Raw genomic sequence first — 5,614 nt, forward strand, 5'->3', positions numbered from 1 at the left:
CATAAAAGATATTTTATTGCTAAAAATCGAAAATGATTATCTGAGCCTTCAGCAAGTTGTAATAGTTTTTGCTGCAGGAGGGTCTTGCCTAGATGTTGATGGCTACTAGCTGATCAGGATGGTGGTTGTGGAAGGTTGCGGTGGCTATGGAAATTTGTTAAAATAAGACAACAATGTGCTTTGCTGTGTTGACTGACTCTTCCTTTCACAAAAGATTTCTCTGTGGCATGCAACACTGCTTGATAGCATATTACCCATGGTAGAAATTCTTTCAAAATTTGATCCAATCCTCTCAAATCCTGCCACTGCTCTATCAACTAAGTTTATGTAATATTCTAAATCCTTTGCCATCATTTCAACAGTGTTCACAGCATCTTCGCTAACAGTAGATTTCATCTCAAGAAATCACCTTCTCTGTTCATCTCTAAGAAGCAACTCTTCACATATTCAAATTTTATCAGGAGGTTGCAGCAATTCCCTCGTAACTTCAGGCTCCACTTCTGCTTCTTTTGTTACTTCCACCACATGTGCAGTTACTTTCTCCACTAAAGTCTTGAATCCCTCAAAGTCATCCATGAGGGTTGGAATTAACTTCTTCCAAACTCCTATTAATGTTTATATTTTAAACTAGTCTCATGAATCATGAAAGTTCTTAATGGCAGCCAGAATTGTGAATTTTTTCTGGGTGATTTTCAGTTTACTTTTCCCAGATCTATTCATGGAATCACTATCTAAAGCAGCTATAGGCTTTTAAAATTTATTTCTTAAATAATACAACCTGAAAGTTGAAATTACTCCTTGACCCATGGGCTGCAGAATAAAGCCTAACAGAGCAGGCATGAGCTCTTGGGTGACTAGGTACATTGTCAATGAGAAGTGACATTTTGAAAGAAATATTTTTTTCTGAGCTGTAGGTCTCAACAGTGGGCTTAAAATATTCAGTAAACCATGCTGTAAACAGATGTGCTGTTATCCAGGTTTTGTTGTTCCATTGATAGAGCACAGGCAGAGTAGATTTAACATAATTCTTTTTTTTTTTTTTTTTGAGACAAGAGACTCACACTGTCCCCAGGCTGGAGTATAGTGGCACGAACTCGGCTCACTGCAAGCTCTGCCTCCTGGGTTCATGCCATTCTCCTGCCTCAGCCTCCCAAGTAACTGGGACTACAGGCACCCCGCCACCATGCCCGGCTAATTTTTTTTGTATTTTTTAGTAGAGACAGGGTTTCACCGTGTTAGCCAGGATGGTCTCGATCTCCTGACCTCGTGATCCGCCTGCCTCAGCCTCCCAAAGTGCTGAGATTACAGATGTCAGCAGACAGGCAACTTAACATATGTCATGGATATGTCAAACAACACTTCTTTCTCCAGCAGGCAAGAGGCAGATCTGGGTGGGACACTCTGGGCCGGGCTGGGACTAGCTTCTGGAAACAACCAGGGATCCGTTAAGGCATAGCCTAAGTCAGGGTCCTGGGGCCATTGAGAACTCTCCATGGTTAAGAAGGGGGGATTCCTGAGGGTAAGCCTGGCCGACTTAACATAATTCTTAAAGACTTTAAGACTTTGGGAAGGATAATTGAGCATGGGTTTCAACTTAAAGTCACAAGCTGCATTAGCCCCTCTAACAAGAGAGTCAATCTGTCCTTTAAAGCTTTGAAACCAGGCCTTGACTTCTCATCTCTGACTGTGAAGCTCCTAGATGGCATATTCTTCCAATATAAGGCTATTTCATCTGCATTTAAAATCCATTGGTTAGTGTAGCCACCTTCAACATTGAACTTAGCTAGATCTTTTGCATAACTTGCTGCAACCTCTCCATCAGTACATGCAGCTTCACCTTGCACTTTTATGTTATAGAGACAGCTTCTTTCCTTAAATCTCATGAACCAACTGCTTCCTTCAAACTTTTCTTCTGTAGCTTCTTCACCTCTCTCAGCCTTCATAGAATTGAAGAGAGTTAGAACCTTGCTCTGGTTTAGACTTTGGCTTAAGAGAATGTTGTGGCTGGTTTGGTCTTCTATCCAGATTTCTATCCGGAAAACTTTCTTCATACCAGCAATAAGATTATTTTACTTTCTTATCATTATTGTGTTCATTGATGTCACATTTTTAATTTCCCTCAAGAATTTTTCCTCTGCATTCACCGCTTGGCTGTTTGGTGCAAGAGGACTGGTTTTCAGACCATCTCGGCTTTGGATATGCCTTTCTCACTAAGCTTAATCATTTCTAGCTTTTGATTTAAAGTGAGAAACTCTTCCTTTCACTTGAACATTTACAGGACATTGTAGGGTGATTAATTGGCCTGATTTTAATATTGTTGTGTCCCATAGAATAGGGAGGCTCAAGAAGAGGGAGAAAAATAGGGAACAGCTGGTTGCTGGAGTCAGTTGGTAGATAAACACACACAACATTTATCGATTAAGATCTCTGTCTTACACGGGCATGGATCACCACGCTCCAAAACAATTACAATAGTGACATCAAAGATCACTGATCACAGATCACCACAACAGATATAATAATAATGAAAAAGTTTGAAATCTTATGAGAATTATCAAAATGTGGCACAGAGATACAAAGTGAGCGTATGCTGTTGGAAAAACAGAACCAATAGACTAGGTGGATATAAGGCTACCACAAACCTTCAATTAGTAAAAACCACCATGTCTGCAAAACACAGGAAAGCAAAGCACAATAAAACAAAGTATGCCTGTATTTATGTGGTTGGTCTCAGTTGTATTATGGGGAATTATGGAAGGGCCTGTCCTACGGTTCAGACAAGCTGAAAAACAGGAGTGCAGAGGTCTATTTCCTGAGATCAAGCAGAGGGTATGAGAGTGGTCTCTGGAAGGTGGCAGGGATGATCACAGCAGCCCAACCCTGAAGGTCGTGACAGTGCAGAGGAAGACAGAGACGTGGGGAGTGGAGGAGGCAGCAACAGTGAAACCCGGCACTGAGATGTCTCGGAATACTGAGAGAACAGTTGAGGCAGGGGGTGCCAGTTTTTAACATTTGGGCAAGCAAAGGAGGAGAGTACACAGTTTCATAATTTAGGCAATTACAAAATAAATAAATAAATGTCTCTATTTTATACTCATGCTGATGAGGCCTGAGACATATGGGTCAAAGACTTCTGTCTCTAACTGTCCCACCCCTCAGATTGCCAAGAGCAATAGGCTTCTGGAAAAAGATTCAAATGACCTTAAGACAGGGTCAACAAAAGTTCTTACAGATGATTAAATGTATGTCTGAAATACTGATGTATGCCATTGTAGTCACTAACTTACCCTCAGGAATCCCCCTTTTTTAACCGTGAAGAGTTCTCAATGGCCCCAGGACCCTGACTTAGGCTATGCCTTAACGGATCCCCGGGTGTTTCCAGAAGCCAGGCCCAGTCCAGCCCAGAGTGTCCCACCCAGACCTGCCTCTTGCCTGCTGGAGAAAGAAGTGTTGTTTGACATATCCATGAGCAGAGATCAGCCACCTGAAAGAATTAAAAAGACTTAAGAATCCATCACATGTAAAAAGATTGTTGCACCATCTTCCTATACTTAATCACAATTGAGTGCACCTTTCCAGGTTAAATGGACAAACTTTCATCTTTTATTTTGTATATATGCATATACAAAAAAATCAGAAAGTGGTATAGAAATTATATTTACTGAACATTAAGCCCAACCCATTTATTTCTATTTAAATAGCACCAAAACTTCAGTAACATTTAACAGATTAACAATACAGACTTGAGTCATATTGAGTCTGACACTGATTCAGACCTGGATTAATATCATGCTCTGCCACAGATACTCTGGTATCTTTAAGCTAGTTACATATCCCCAAGCCTCAGTTGTCCCCAACTGCAAGATGGCCATGATGACAGATGAGAACGGATGACTTGGAGTGTGGCTGTAAGGACTAAATGATTTAACACCTATAAAACATTTAGAAAAATGCCGAGCATGTGGTAAGTGCTCATTAAAGACAGCTATATTTAAATATTTCTAAACTATTGCCAAATCCAGATGCTAATGACTAGGGCATCCTAAAAGACAGATTTAGAAAAGAAATTGCTATCTATATTCTGAAGAGTACAGTAACTGTGTTTTGACTTCATCATTTGCCACTTCCATCCAGCGCTTTTCTGGTAGCATGCTGGAAAATGAACCACAGCACACTAACACCCACGCCCCAGCAGCTCTCTAAATCAGTTGTTCTTAAATGAGTCAGCACCCACCCAAGCATCTTGGTCACTCGTCGGATATACACAGGCTGCAGGTTCCCAAACAGACTTCAGCTGCTGCTCTGAGTAAACATTTTCTGGCAGCACACCAAAAGGGCGGGTGGGGACACAGGTATGCATCTTCTCAGGTCTAGGTTCAGATTTTGTATTGAACACAAAATGAGCTGATGAGTTCAAGGTCACTGTTTCTGCTAAAATAAGCCTACACAGCAAGGGTGTTGCACTAAACAGTTTGCCCAAGCTGCCTGGAGGAAGCATCTTCTGCCCACATTGCGCCTTGGTGTAACCAACATTCAGAGTCCCACAGTTTCATGACCACTAACTTCACACAATTAGCTGAGCTATATGTAAAACTGTTTCTATCTGTTCCTACCTAGATTTTTCTCCTTGAGACATAACTCTTCTTTTTAAATTGTGAATGAAGATATCTGATGTGAGTGCTGAGAAAGTCATGCCAAAAGGCCTGGGTGGAAAATCAAAAGGTCGCCATTATATTCTTTGGGTTCATGACATCTGAGGAAATAGGTACCTTATACCTTGATCTTCTTGGAAGTGAAATAAAAACAGACCATCTGCCTCACAGGGATCACAATTTCATAGTCCTTTGCAAAACTTAGAAAAAAAAGGTGTAAAGTATAAAATTTCAATTAATGGAATATTCAGGCAAGAAAATATCCTGGTTTACACATTTAAGTCTTTTTCTAGCCTTTAGTCAAAAGATTTTCTAAAAATACAGTCACCCATTAACTAAGTACATTATGATGACAGTTTTTAGCTTTGAGGATTTGGAATCTTGAAATCAATCAAGCACATTAAATAGTACATGTCTTTTGATTTGTGTTCACTTACTATTTCAAAATGCAATTCTTAAAAAACCTCTGGTCAGTTGCTTTCCAGTTAGAGTTTATATTTCAGCTAAGAAAGTTGTTGTTTCCCAGGAATGAAATTGAGCTCAATCTAGTTTTCCATGCATGAATGTTATAGTAACAGGAATATCACCATCCCTAGTTTCTAAGGAAGAGAACCAGGCATCTTAAAAAGTAGGGTCCTATTGAGAAATGTCTGTTCATATCCTTTCCCCACTTTTTGATGGGGTTGTTTGTTTTTTTCTTGTAAATTTGTTTGAGTTCTTTGTAGATTCTGGATATTAGCCCTTTGTCAGATGAGTAGATTGCAAAAATTTTCTCCCATTCTGTAGGTTGCCTGTTCACTCTGATGGTAGTTTCTTTTGCTGTGCAGAAGCTCTTTAGTTTAATTAGATCCCATTTGTCAATTTTGGCTTTTGCTGCCGTTGCTTTTGGTGTTTTAGACATGAAGTCCTTGCCCATGCCTATGTCCTGAATGGTACTACCTAGATTTTCTTCTAGGGTTTTT

The sequence above is a fragment of the Piliocolobus tephrosceles genome, chromosome 10, assembly GCF_002776525.5.
Source record: "Piliocolobus tephrosceles isolate RC106 chromosome 10, ASM277652v3, whole genome shotgun sequence".
NCBI lineage: Eukaryota > Metazoa > Chordata > Mammalia > Primates > Cercopithecidae > Piliocolobus > Piliocolobus tephrosceles.